General features: G+C 44.2%; 1 protein-coding gene, 1 non-coding gene and 1 pseudogene across 10 annotated transcripts in view; all 3 read right to left on the reverse strand.

The window, feature by feature from the left end:
* Positions 1 to 15,245, reverse strand: part of Tmcc1 (transmembrane and coiled-coil domain family 1) — a 248,757-nt gene that overhangs the window by 47,570 nt on the left and 185,942 nt on the right. The gene's annotated exons all lie outside the window — the stretch shown is intronic.
* LOC111813873 lies at positions 478 to 584 on the reverse strand. Its single transcript, XR_002819005.1, has one exon. It is a non-coding gene; the product is annotated as a U6 spliceosomal RNA (small nuclear RNA).
* LOC111813868 overlaps positions 7,470 to 15,245 on the reverse strand; it is a 23,651-nt pseudogene continuing 15,875 nt past the window's right edge.

The raw sequence follows: 15,245 nt of genomic DNA on the forward strand, positions 1-15,245 counted from the left end.
GTTTTTTAGTTCTTTATAAATTCTAGAGAGCAGACCTTTGTCTGAGTACTTGTCATGATTTTTTCTAAATTTGTGGGTTGTCTTTTCACTTTGTTGGTAATTTCTTTTGCAAATGTTATATAGTGTGTACCAGACCCTTTTCTAAATACCTTACTAATTTCTTTCTTTTCTTTTCTTTTCTTTTTTTTTTTTTCAGAACCGGGGATTGAACTCAGGCCCTTGTGCTTGCCAGGGAAGCACTTATTCCACTGAACCATCTCCCCAGCCCCTGGTAATTTCTTTTGACGTGCAAAAACTTCTTAATAAGAGCAGGTCTCAGTTGTTAATTCTTTCAAGTGTTTCCCGTGCGATTTGATTTTTGTTCATAAACTCTTTGCTACCCCTATGTCTTCAAGAGTTTCTCCTACTTTCTCTTCCAGGAGATTTAGTGTTTCTGTTTTAATGTTTAGATCTTTAATCCATTTTGACTTTAGCTTAAAAAATATGGAATGCTTCACAACTTTGCATGTCATCCTTGCGCAGGAGCCATGCTTATCTTCTCTGTATCGTTCCAATTTTAGTATATGTGCTGCCGAAGCGAGCACGAGTCATCAGTTTTTAAAGAACACACAAATGTTAAATTATCTTTTGCCTATACCTCATTCTTTTGCAAATACGATACTACTCAGATTTTTCCTAATTAAGATCCATGACAAAGTACAATATATAAACCAACTTTTTCAAGTGGAACATGGAGGATATACTCTAGTTTGTTTTTTTAAATTCATTTACTTATATATTGTGCTGGGGATCGAACCAACGGTTTTAACACATGCTAAACACATGTTCTATCATTGAGCTACACCCTAGCTATATTCTTTCCTACCCCTCAACAGTGTCCTTGGTCTGGCCTCAAACAATCCTCATGCCTCAGTTTCCTGAGTAGTGGGACTACAAATGTGTGCCACCACATCTGGTCCTCGTCCTGTCTTTTTACTATGATGTACACTGTATTATTCTCTACTTGTTTAGGCCATTTTGCTAGATGCTGGGAGCATAGTTATGAACAAAGCAAAGTCTGTCTTCCCCAGGCTTGTAGCTGGGTGGCAAAAAGCTGCAAATAACCAAAAAATCTATTTTGTGAAAGTATGATGAAGGAAAAGAACAGAGGGCTGTGAGAAAAGGAATAGGTTAGGGGAGGTCACAGAAAGTTTCTTTTAACAGGATCTCTGAACTGACCCCTCAAAGATAGAAAAGGACGTTTTTATTTTAACCAGGCCATAAAAGAGGTAAAGTATTACTTCTAAAGGAGTGGATTTGGGATTTGAATTTAGTGCAGATGAAAACTGAATTAAAGAACATAGCAATTCAAAAGGAGAAAAAGAGGGCTGGCCAAATAGCTCAGCAGACTAAAGCCCCTGCTTAGGTTCAATCCCTGGCCTGCCCCCCCCGGGGGGGGGGACGCTGAAATGATGATTGAGACTGGGCATAGTGGTGCCCATCTGTAATTCCAGCTCTTGAAAGGCTGAAAACAGGAGAATCACTACAAGTCTGATCTGTGTAATGAGACCCTATAGATCCTGTACTAAATATATATATATATATATATATATATAAAAAGGAGAAAAAGGTTTATTTCTTCCCTGCTTCTTAAATTGACTTGGTGAAAAGTCAAGAAAGTTTACCCAGAAAGTTTGTTACCAGAAAGTTTCTGGAAGAAGCTAAAGGATGCAGAGAGTAAACACTGGGCTGGGGTCAGGATCCCAGGGAGCACTGCTCTATCAGGCTTACATAAGCAGTGAGTCAGCAGAAAGTGAGGTGTCAATGGACCTCTTCTGTGCCCATTGTAAGTCACTAGGAAACCTGGCTCTTCCTACTAGTGAGAAAAGGCCCAAGACAAGACCTGAGATAGACTAACAAATCAGCACATGCCTTACAACGATACATATCATACTAGGATGAAAAGAAGTAAGTTTTTATCTTTACAAAAAGCAGCAGGATCCAACTTAAAGTAAATAATAGAGGCAAGCGATTCTGGTAGCATTTCACAGTACTAATAAAACTCATTTCTTGAACTTGTAATACAATGATCATCAAAGAGTCCAAAATTAAGACTATCAAATCTGCTAAGACTGAAACCTAGATTTCCAAGAAAAAAAGAACAAAAACCAAAAAAATGCTCTCAACTTTCTTGGGGTTTATAAATATTCAGGACTACTTTCTACAACTACCTTTCCTCTAGCAAAGGCAATTATGTGGTATTCAGCAACAGAAAAAGCTTCATAATGTCAGAATTAGGCCTGCCAAAGAAACACGAACAAAAAAGACCCTAAAGAGATTCAATCATAGTGGAGGACAAACAGAAATACCACTTACAACCAGCTGATATGGAACAGCAGTGATAATGGGTGGGAAACATATATCCACCCCTGCACAGCTCTGAAAATAGCAGATTCCTCACTGCCTCCCACCACCACATACAAGTCCCCAGATCACTGCTACTCCAGCAGTAGCAGCAGCAGCCAGGAGGAGGAAGCCTTGGTTTTCCCTTCTCTGCTTTAGATTCTAGGAAAGCTGGGTAAGAAGGGTAATTATGCCTATGCAAAGAAGGAAGAGCGCTAATTACCAGTAAGCATTCCTTGCTGTGAAAACCCTCAGCCTCTGCCGTGCAGGGTCATCTAAGAAAACCCAACAACCTAAACATTGGAAAGGATGTCTTTTTCCTTGTTTCTCTGGCTGTCCTTTCTCATTACACATGACTCTGCAAAATGTGTCACTCACCATTAAGACACAATTCCATGTAGACAACACAGAAAACTTAAGAGAAAAAATGTAACACGTTTACCTTACCAAAAACCCCTGTCAGGCAGGCTGCTGACTGTACTGGCCCCACAGCTCATCTTTCATCTTTGGGCTGCAGAGCGAGCATCCTTGTCTGAGCTGCACAGTGAGCCTGGGTCATGAAAAGACATCGCTTGACTATAAGCCTTTTGCATCTGTTCCAGCTTCCAAACTGCAGAGGAGCTGTGGCAGGCTGTCGATGCTGCATGCACCAGGTTTCCAAGAATACCACGGCAAATGAGGGCAGCTACCACTGGGAACGCCCTTCCCTACCAAGAGCCAGCAACAGCCACGCTTCTAGTGGATCCCTGGCTTCTCACCTTCACATGCTTGGAGAAGGGCCTTTGCCAGAATAGGCAGGTGCAGCTGCACCACATCAACGTCACTCGGAGCCATCCTCTGCAGCACTGGCGTCAGCCTGCAGATAGTTTCGGTTCTGTCTCCAGCATCAACTCGTGGAGCTTTTACATCTGGGTAGTGAGGAGGACTGTGCTGAATAGACAGAAATCTTTTGCCAAATAACATCTCTGTGTGTGTATGTGTGTGTGTGCGCATGTGCGCGCACACTCACACCCACCCACTCTTCTTTGCAGTGCTTCTGATGCAAATTAATAGTTTGGCTGGGAGAATAGAGATCACAGACTGTATCTGTCTCTCTGCTCCAGCTGTCAGCATCTTTTATAAAAGACAAAAGCTTCGAATCAGTTGGACTTAAAGCCACAGGGCATTAATTCAACATTCACACTTTTCTTATTTAAATTAGTTAAGGTTCAAAGAGGAGCTTAAAGATAAAAAAATTCTCAATAAAACAGTACAGTTTAGGTAGCTAGGTTCAATAAATACAAAAAAAGCAACCTATCCATGTATTTTTTTTTAAATTTATTTTTTTAAAATTTTATTGAGAAATAAGAAATAACGAGACAGTTTCAAAACTGACTAGTAAGACAGTTCTTATCCGTGTATTGATAAAGGAACAATGACTGCTAGAACAGATTTCTATGCCTTCTGAAGTTTTTTCTCTTACTTTTCACTTTAGGTTCATAAAACTGTATAAATGAAACTTTGAGCAGTAAGGAAATTAGCCAAAAAGAGAAAACTGAGGATGAGACCCTAAAATCTAACTCACTACCCAAATTCACTGCAACTCCAGGGGAACTAAGCATATCACAGGCAGACCCCACATCAGCACATGCTGTTCACTAAGGACCTTACAGATACTGGCTGGAACAATCTGATACCTCAGGGAGACTGCTTCTGTCCAAAGAGAGTCACTATGGATCTGGCAAGGGATTGGTCTGAATTTGCTTTCGTATTTGTTAAAAGCAATTGGGAAAAGATACACAGCATTTTTTTTTTTGCGGTACTGGGGATTGAACTCATGACCTTGAACTTGACAGGCAAGCACTTATTCTACTGAGCTATCTATCTCCCCAGCCTTACACAGTAGTTTTAATGATTATAAAGTATAGTGCAATATGTATAAAGTATTAGCCCTGGGAATATTTCTCTGAGGTTAATTATCAGAAGGGAATCAGACAGGAAGACAATTTAGTAGAGTGTATCTGTTTTATGAGCTTGGACCTGTGGTAACTTCTGTGCTACTGGTACACACAGGCCTAGGAGTTCAGGGTAGCATGGTGACAAGAAGGCAAGGCATTTCTTCCCTTATGCCATGCAAGGCCCTCCAAATGGAGGCTGAAGTACCTCAAGTGATGAAATTTTAGGCTGGAGCCATGACCCTAGGAAACTACTCTTCCATCTTATAGATGGCCTTAATTATTCTCACCTTAATTTCCCAGAATAAATTAATTTAAAAAATTATGACTTATGTTTGGGGATATAGCTCAGTGGCAAAGTGCTTGCCAATCATACAAGGGCTCAATTTCCCAGTCCCACATCCCTCTCCCAGAAAAGAAAAGAAAATTTTATGACTTAAATTAAAGCTTTGTCTTTATTCAGTCAAGTAAATATTTGTTTAAAAAACCAAACAATCACAGAAACCAACCTGTACCACTAGTGTCAACACCAGCTATTTGTTTGCTTAACTGTGTTTATTAGCATTTTCCATTTCTCTTTTATTCCCCTTTTCTTTCTTATTTGGTGCAGGGACTTAGCCCAAGTTTCACATATGATAAGACCACGCTCTGCCAGGCAGCCACACCTCCAGTCCTGCATGGTCAGTATCTTGTGCTAAGATCGTCAATTTCACTCTAAAATATTTTGGAATTGCAAGTTGGCATAAAAGAAGACAAAATTACCTTGTCTCACCAACCACACAAGGCCAACAAACCACTGTTCCTGTGATTTTTTAATTTTTTTAAAAGCACAAGTATTTTCTGTTATTCAAAAATCAGTAGTTCTTATGACTTCCATTTGAAGGAAAAGAGAAGCCCCACTTTTTCCTTCCCTCTCTAAATAATCACTTTGTGCATCCTTATATCTAACACATTCAACGTGGGCTTTTTTTTTTTTTTTTTTAATGTATTCCGTACAGGGTCTACAGGGTCTCACTACACAAAATGGACTCGTAGTGATCCTGTTTTTAGCTATCCCAGCGCTGGGATTACACGTGGGCGCCACCATGCCCAGTCTCAATCACAGTCTCTGTATGCCACAGGGGTGGGGCCAGCACAGCATGCTGGGGATCAAACCCTGGTTCCTGTGCCTGCCTAGGCAGGGGCTTTAATCTACTGAGCTATCTGGCGGGCCCTCTATGTGGGCTTTTAAATAGATACTGAGCTAGTTAATGTATTGTATTTGGCCTAATAAAAATCCAGTAGGTTCATATTTTGTTCACAATGATACAACTGAATGTTGGGGCTGTGTCTTTTCCCTTGGGTAGGCACACATTCACCTCCTGTTAGGTTAACACCCGTGCAACTCCATAATTCTAAGTAAACTGCTCCTCTTCCTAGCCATTTCCTGACTCGTTCCCTTCCTGCATGCATGTGGAAATACTATTTCCCTCCCAGCCAGGGACAGGCCATGAGGCTAGTTCTGACCACTGGGTTGTAAAGGAACGGAAGTATCATTTAGGTCAGTACATTTGGTGGTGAATATGAGAATCTCTACATCTCCTCATCACTTGGATTACTGAGACAGGTATCAGCCCAAAACTTCCTTGGTTGGCTAAGGTGCATGTGGAGGGCAGTTGACCCAGACAGCTGCTTGGGCCTAAAGAAGTGTAAGAAATATTCACTGTAGATTTTTTTTTTTTGGTAGATTTTTATTAAAGTCATTGTTTTGAAACAATGACCTTTTATAATAATGACCTTTAATAGTTCTGGGGTGTCTACTGACAGAACAAAGTAAAGCACTTTCCAGAACAGCACCCCCACTGCCTGCTTTAGGTTTAGTACCTCTTGGCCACCAAAGTAAACATCACTTTAATTTTGCTGCCTTCCTGTTTTGCTGATATTTTGTTTCTCTTGCTCATTCGGTTTCTGTTTCTGCATTATGTATAGTCCTCACTGATGGCAGCACTGCAAATTGGTTTCATGGTTGGTCTCTGTAGAAAAGTGACACCTACCTAGACTCTGTTGCATGCAAAACCAAGCAGTGAGTCAGCATACCAGACTTCTTTTTTTTTTTTTTTAAACTTATTTATTTATTTGTGTGTGTGTGTGTGTGTGTGTGTGTGTGTGTGTGTGTGGCCAGCTCAGCCCACCAGGGGGCGGCCCTGGCTGGCATGTGGTGCTGGGGGATTGAACCGTGGTCCCTTTGCTTTGCTAAGCTTGTTCTAAGACCACTTTAGACCACTGAGCCATCTCGCCAGCCCCCCAGACTTCTTTTTTGGTCAATTTATCTATGTTGAGAGCAATTCAATTCGGAAGCCCCTCACCTCCTAGTCCTCAGAATGGAACACAAGGCTGTGCACTATAGTTAAGTGCTTTCTCCCTGAGCTGTACCCTTGGCCTCAACTAACAACTCTGTATGGATTGTGAAGGAAGACAGCTCTGGGATCCTGGACTGGCACGGTTTTGTGATTTTTATGTTTACTTTTGACTTGTAGCTAGAAAATTAAAGAACTGAAGCTCTAGGTTTCTATGTACTTGTGTCTGTAGTTTGGAAGGATCTTAATGTTTTTCTATCTTTACAGAGTATTAATAAGTTATAACATCTCATAAAACATTTCTTTCACAACACTAAATAAGCACTAGTATGTCAAAAATTTCTCGAAATCCAAGAAAATATAGAAGTACCTAAGATTTAATTAATCAATCTATGTTTTGAAAGGTTTTTTTTTTTTTCCTTTTTTTTCTTTAGGGTTACTGATCAAAAAAGCTAACATTGCTCTTATTACACAATGTTTACTTTTTTTTTTCCCCACAGAAACAAGCAGCCTTTATTGCAGTATTACAAAACACTTTCCATTTTGGCAATATTTTACAATGCACTTTGCTTCAAGGGTTGAGGAGATGGGAAACTAAAAAGGGAAATTTCAATGACATTTCTAAAAGAAAAACTGTTCCAGCCCTCCCACCCAAATAAACATCCAAATGTCACTTAATTTCACTACCCGAGAAGAGGCCACGAGGAAAGCAGCAGGCAAAACTCTGGCAATTTCACTGTGGATCATGCCAGAGACAAAGGAACATTCAAAAACAGTTATCAGTATGGTCAGCTGTGCTGATCACATTTCTGTAATCATTTCTTCCTCCCATTTTACTTTCATAGCCACCTCGGTCTCCATAGCCACCACCACTCCGGTCTCTTCCATAGCCTCCACTTCGGTCTCCACCATAGCCTCCATTGCCACCACCACGGTCTCCTCCACAGCCCCCTCGACTTCGGTCTCCTCCATAACCCCCTCAGTCTCCTCCATAGCCACCTCCTCGGTCTCCTCCATAGCCACCTCCTCTGTCCCTACCATAGCCACCACTTCTGTCTCCACCATAGCCTCCCCCACTTCTGTTTCCACCATAGCCTCCCCCTCCACTTCTGTCTCCACTGTAGCCACTTCTGTCTCCACCATAGCCACCACCACTTCTGTCTCTACCATACCACCTTGGTCTGCACCTCTGCCCCCACGACCTCTGTAGCCCCTCTCTCCACCGTAGCCTCTCCCCCGGAAATCTCCTCCTGAGGGACGAGAGTCCTCTGGTCTAGGCTCATTGCACTGATTACAGGAATTTCTTCGGGCAAAATCCATATTTCCACATGATGGATTAGGACAAACCCAGTCCCCGTTTTTGGGGTCTCCACCTCTCCCCTGAAAGCCTCCACAGCCTCGCTGCCCACCTCCACTTCTACCTCCTCTCATGAATTCAGGTCTTCGAGTGGCAAAAGACACTTTAATGATATTGCCATGGAATTCTTTTCCATCAAACCAGTCAATGGCTGCCTTAGCTGAAGGAGGGTCATCAAATGACACTGTTGCCTCTCCTTTTGGCTTCCCTGTGTCTTTGTCTGTGTAAAGACTTATCATTGGTTTTCTAGTCTTCCTGTTTGTCTTGATAATTCCTATTTGTCTGAAGAACTCTCCCACTTGATCTGTAGACACACCCTCCCCAAGTCCTTGCATAAAGACCGTGTTGTTATCTGAATTATCAGATTCTGAATCAGCATCTGGTCTGGGTCCATAATCCCTGTGACCACCAAAATTTCTGAAGTCACTGCGGTCACCACCACTTGATCCTGTCATAGGACCTCTTCCATCCTTGTCGTATTCCCCATGCCCTCTACCTCCTCCCTGTGACCCGCCATATCCTCTATTATCTTCTCCATACCTACTCATATCATGACGGTCATCTTGTGTATGGTGACCGTAGTTTTCCCTTTGTGAATGATAGTGTTATAACCTGACCAAAGTGTCACCATCTTGTTCTGTATGCACCATTCTAAATGCTATAACTTTCCATTGTACCCTTTCTCTACTTGAGAATCTGCAGTTGGGTCTTTCTCACGCTGCCCTTTTGTGCACACCTGAATCTAGTTCTGGCTCAATGCCCTGATCTCGCCCTTGTTCCCAGCTACAAACTGTACCCATCACTGCACTTGTTATTGTTCATTAGAAACAGGTAATTTTTCAACTGTAGCCACTAGATGAACCCTTGACGTCAGCTTTTGTGGTTTATTGGCTTAAATACCCACTCCCCTCATCCTCCCTGCGCGCACCTCAGCATCTTGCGGGGGGTGTCTGCCGCTGGGTACCAGCTAAAATAAAGCGCTTCTTTAACTTTTGGACTTGCCTCGTTTGTCATCTGATTTTTTGAGTTACAACATTTGGGGGCTTGTCTGGGATTCCTAAAGGACTCATTTTCTTTCTCGCGAGCGATGAGTACCACAATTTTATCCAAATTATTATTTCCGGCATTGGTTTTGACGCCGCGTCCCTGGAGTGGGACGCCCTCCAGGTATTTGTTGCTCTTAAGAGATTTGGGACTGAAGTTAGGGACTTGGGATTGAAGTTAAAGAGTTTGGACTTAGGTTGTTTGTTGAAGTGTTTGTAACTGTAACTTCTTTTGTTTCTTTAACTAGGGTCGTTTGTTGAAGTTTTCCTGACTTCTTTTGTTTCTCTAACTTAGGTCATTTGTTAAAGTTTTCCTGACTTTTTGGTTCTCTTTGAGTGTGGTTAATTGGATGACTTCAATTCGGTTTACAGGTTGAACTTGTGCCTGCTCATCTCACCGATTTTTGTCTCTACTTCTTCATTTCTAGTTTCATTTTGTTTGCCCTTTTTCTGGTTCCTGCGCTCTTGTTTGATATTGGCCTCCTCCCCTTCGGTATGGGCCAATCTTCTTCTTCTACCTTCATGCCCCTGTCCCTAGTCCTTGATCATTTTTCCCTTTTCAAGGAATGAGCCAAAGGATACGGAGATCCAGTCTACCCTGGAAAATTAAAAACTCTCTGTGAGCTTGAATGGCCTACTCTGTCTAATGGTTCCTGGCCCCTGGAGGGCTCCTTTAATCTTTCTCTTGCTCAGTCCCTCCGGCAGGTAATTTTTGGTTCACCGAGTCACCCGGATCAATACACTTAAATACAGGTCTGGATCGATATAATCTTTGACCCCCCACCATGGGTTAAAAAATTACCACAGAGGACCTTCCTTTTTGGCCCCCGTGAAGGCCCAACCACAGAAGAGATCCCCTCCAGTCCTTAGTGCCCCCACTGAAGAAGATCCCCTTCCTCCTCCCTATTTGTCTCCTCCTCCACCAGCTCCTCACCTCGCCCTTCCTCCCCTCCCCAGGCACCTCCCCCACCCAGCCCACCTTGTACCCGTCAGAGGGGCCGCCAAGCCCCTCTTCCGGATTCCTCTTAGATGCTCAGCCTCCAGCGCCTCTCTTACCCTTACGAGAGGCCGCTGGGGGCGCAGGATTGGGGCCAATGACAATGTATGTCCCCTTTACGACCACTGATCTCTATAATTGGAAACACCAAAATCCCCCTTACTCTAAGGACCCTCAAGGCCTAACCAGCCTAATGGAGGGCACATTCAATAGCCACAATCCCACTTGGGATGACTGCCAACAGTTGTTACAGACTCTTTTCACTTCTGAAGAACGCGATCGCATTCGTGCGGTGGGTCATACGGCTGTTCTTGGTCCGGACGGGACACTCACAATGGACGTCGATCGCCAGAATGCAGTGTTTCCCCTCTCTCGCCCCAACTGGGACCCCAACACGGATAGAGGTAAGGAGGCTCTTAACAGTTATCACCAGTTGCTCCTGGGAGCCCTTAAGACAGCAGCCTGGAAGCCTATCAACCTCTCCAAAGTTACCGAGGTAAGACAATTGGCTGATGAACCCCCAGCAGCTTATTTAGAAAGGTTGTTTGAGGCCTACCGGATCTATACCCCTATAGATCCAGAGGCACCTGAAAATGCACGAGCCATAAATATTGTATTCATGTCCCAGTTGGCCCCAGACATAAAACGAAAGTTGCAAAAGGTTGAGGGATTTGAGGGTTCTCCTTTAAGTCAGCTTACAGAGATAGCTCAAAAAGTGTTTGACCAATGAGAGACCAAAGAAGAAATAAATGGGAAAAGGCTGACCAAGATACTTGAATGTCTGGTAACGGGGCAGACGGAGCCCAAGGCGGAATCCGTGTCCAACCGACCCCTTTGGATAAAGATCAATGTGCTTATTGTAAAGAAAAAGGACATTGGGCAAAAGATTGCCCCAAACTAAAAGCCAAACTTGAAAAAGATGCCAGGGTCCTCCTTAATCAGCCGTAGGGAGGTCAGGGCTCTATTGGCCCCCAAGAACCCTGGTTAACCCTACATGTGGGGGGCCAACCTGTGGATTTCCTGGTGGACTCAGGAGCCACACATTCTGTTTTGACTCAACCACTTGGAACCCCTACTGGAAGTTCCCTAAAGGTCATTGGAGCCACAGGACAGACAAAAGAAGTTAAACAGCTGAGGGCGTCCCTTGGATGACCGGGACAGCCCCAGTACAGTCATACCTTCTTATGGGCCCCCAACTGTCCAGACCCCTTACTGGGCCGAGATTTGCTCCATAAGTTAAAAGCCCACCTTAGTTTTGAATCAGAGACGCCTTCAGTTACCCTGGGAGATAACGGCATTAAGGTGTTGGCCCAATTCCCCGTGGGGGAAGCCCACATCCTCTATCAAGAGACACTTGAGCCAGAGGAAAAGAGGTTTGATCTAAGAGATTTGGTCTAACTTTGCTGTGATGAACTTTTCTGCAGATGGGTTCAACAGATTCCTGAACTATGGGCCGAGTATAATCCCCCAGGTCTGGCTAAAAACCAGGTTCCCTTGGTAATTGAGTTGGTTCCAAATGCCACTCCAATAAAACTCAAACAGTATCCCATCAGTCTGGCAGCACGAAAAGGTACTGCCGTCCACATTTCGCGATTTAAACATCAGGGTATACTGAAGCCCTGTTCTTCGCCTTGGAATACCCCCTTGCTGCCAGTGCAAAAACTGGGAACCCAGGACTACAGGCCAGTCCAAGATTTATGGGAAGTAAACAAAAGGGTAATTACCTTACACCCTGCTGTGTCTAACCCCTATACTCTCCTGAGCCTGCTGCCTCCTCACCACGTTTGGTACGCTGTCCTGGACCTGAAGGATGCCTTCTTCACGCTGCCGATCACCCCAGTGAGTCAACCCCTGTTTGCCTTTGAATGGACGGATTACCAGACTGGGGTCTCTGAACAGCTCATTTGGACTAGGCTCCCACAAGGGTTCAAAAATGCTCCCACCCTGTTTGACGAAGCCTTGTCCAGAGATCTCCTCACCTTCAGGGAAAATCATCCTGATACCACCTTGCTCCAATATGTAGATGACTTGCTTCTGGCTACCGAGTTGTACCAACACTGTGTTACTGCCTCTCAGGCCCTTCTAGAGACTCTTTCAACTCTGGGGTACCGGGTGTCAGCTAAAAAGGCCCAGTTGTGTCACAAACAGGTGACTTATCTGGGCTACCAGATACATGAGGGCAAAAGAACTCTCTCGCCCTGTAGAGTTCAGGCTATCTTGCAGATACCTAAGCCTGTGAGCAAGCGACAGGTCCGAGAGTTTCTCGGGGCAGTGGGGTACTGTCGCTTATGGATAATTCATTTTGCTGAAGTGGCTCAACCCCTGTATGAGACTCTTTCCGGAGCTACTCAAGATCCCCTTAAATGGGGCCCAAAACAAGAAAAGACTTTTAATGACTTAAAAGGAGCTCTAATAGAATCCCCTGCTCTTGCACTGCCAGATCTCCAAAAACCCTTTACCTTGTTTGTGGATGAAAAAAGAGGGATAGCAAAAGGGGTCCTCACCCAGCGATTAGGACCCTGGGATAGACCAGTCGCATACCTATCCAAGAGACTGGACAATGTGGCAGCCGGATGGCCGGCCTGCCTCCGGATGATAGCGGCTATGGCCCTCTTAGTTCAGGAAGGAAAAAAGTTAACCTTTGGACAACTCATCAGGGTGGTTTCACCACATGCCCTAGAGACTCTAATTAAGACACCACCAGACAAATGGATGACCAATGCCCGGATCCTTCATTACCAAACTCTCTTGTTGGATCCTACTGCCGTCCAATTCAAGGAAGCATCCTCACTAAATCCTGCAACGCTTCTGCTGGACGATGACCCCTCTTTGCCTCTACACGACTGTGTGAGCATTGTTGAAGGAGTGACCAACCTCAGAAAAGATCTTACGGACATCCCGCTGCCCAACGCAGACCTGACCCTTTTCACTGACGGGAACAGCTTCATCCATGAAAGTAAAAGGGTGGCAGGGGCAGCGGTGGTCTCTCCCGACCAACAGCTATGGGCAAAAGCTTTGGAGCCTGGCACCTCTGCACAAAAAGCAGAACTCATTGCTCTGACCCAGGCTCTCCACCTAAGCCAAGGTAAGAGAGCTAACATCTATACCGACAGCAGATATGCTTTTGCTACCGTACATGTACATGGGATGATATATCAGGAAAGAGGGTTATTAACCTCAAATGGACAAAAGATTAAAAATGCACCTCAAATCTTAGACCTACCTGCTGCTATATGGCTTCCGCTAGAGGTCTCCATCATGCATTGTAAGGCCCACACATCAGGAACTGATCTGATTTCACATGGGAATCGCCTGGCAGACCAAGTCACCAGGGAAATAGCTACAAAATCAGTGGGGTCAGATCTTGAGGCAACCGAGGCTCAGATCTTATATATGATGTCTCCGACTGTCTCAGACCCAATGTATACCAAGGGAGACTTACATTTGGCTTCACTATTAAACGCCAAGCCACGAGACTCAGACAAATGGTATCAACTGCCAGACAAACGTATCTTGGTACCTGAGGCTCTCGGAAGGGAGTTGATCCAACAAGCCCATCGGGCAACTCATTTGGGGGGCTCCAAGTTGGCCAACCTTTTTCGGGACTGATTTTTCATCCCAAAATTAACTAAGCTGACTCACCTATCAAGCATACAATGCAAACAATGCATGAGAGTAAATCCAAAACACTCAAAGGCCCTAGATACCGAGAGATATTGAGGGACCTCACCAGGTGAACACTAGGAAATTGACTTCACTGAGTTCAACAAACCTGGTTTGGGAGGCTACAAGTACTTATTGGTTATGGTTGACACTTTTACTGGATGAACTGAAGCCTTCCCCAAGAAGTCTGAATCTGCTCTTGCTGTGGTCAAAAAGTTCTTACAGGAGATTGTTCCTAGATTCGGCCTACCTTTATCCATGGGGTCTGACAATGGCCCGGCTTTCATAGCCCAAGTAACTCAAAAATTTGCTCAGGCACTTCAGATAGACTGGAAACTACATTGTGCCTATAGACCCCAGAGTTCGGGACAAGTAGAACGTATGAATCAGACACTTAAGTCAACTTTGACTAAGATGTCTCTTGAAACCGGTGAGAACTGGGTAAGCCTCCTTCCTTTTGCCCTTTTGCGTGTTAGATGTACCCCTTATATCTTGGGAATCTCCCCTTTTGAGGCCATGTTTGGGAGACCACCTCCCCTTCTGCCCCAATTGGCAGAGAAAAAGATTGCCGAGCTTGCTAACCAAGATTTAATTAAGTCCCTCCAGACACTCCAACCAGTGCTGATTTCCATACATTGGATTTTCCGACAAGAGCATCCTACATCGGAGTCTACCTCTCCAGCTCAATCTTGACCAGCTGCCGAACCAAGTGACCAAGTTCTCCTTAAACATCTGGACTCCAAGGGACTTGAACTGTGCTGGGAAGGGCCCTACACCGTCGTCCTCAGCACGCCAACTGCAATCAAGGTAAAAGGATAAACTGCTTGGATACATCACAGCCATTTCAAACGTGTGACCACCACCTCCCCTGGAGGTGAAGACTCAGATAAGTGGACTGTTGTTAAAAACCCATCCAATCCTTTAAAGGTTAAGCTCCAAAAATGTTCCTAATACTGTTTATGGTTTTGTTCCTGCCCCTTACTGGACTGAGTAAATCATTCCATCAGTCCCTCAGGGGCGAATATAGACTAACTGATTATGATACAGGTGAAGTCTTAGTGACTAACTCCACAGGTGAATACTTAATCTTGGATTTGTGTCATCTCCTTCTGGGGGCAACCTATTATCTAAACATACCCGTTCCATCTGGATCTCATGGATATAGTAATCTCCGAACCGACTCGATCCATTGGTATTGCAAAGACACCTGGTCCCAACAGCAGCTCCAGGATATACAATGGTACATTTGCCCCCAAGTGCAGAAACCTCTGCCCAAGGACCAACAGGCTGTTGGGTTTGGGACAGGCTGGAATACCTACAATTGTGGCCAAAAAAGAGAGAGTCAACATTTTTGCTACCAATGGGGTTGTGAGTCTATATCCCCTTGGGGAGGACAAAAGGATGACTATATCATGGTTACATGGGGAACTCCCCCTAGTACCTGCCCCATAGGAAAAGGGGGATGCAACCCTATAATAATCCAATTTAAATACCAAGCTGATTGCCCTGGATGCTTTTTTTTTTTTTTTTTTT

This window comes from Octodon degus, unplaced genomic scaffold, assembly GCF_000260255.1.
Source record: "Octodon degus isolate 3935 unplaced genomic scaffold, OctDeg1.0 scaffold00233, whole genome shotgun sequence".
Classification (NCBI taxonomy): domain Eukaryota; kingdom Metazoa; phylum Chordata; class Mammalia; order Rodentia; family Octodontidae; genus Octodon; species Octodon degus.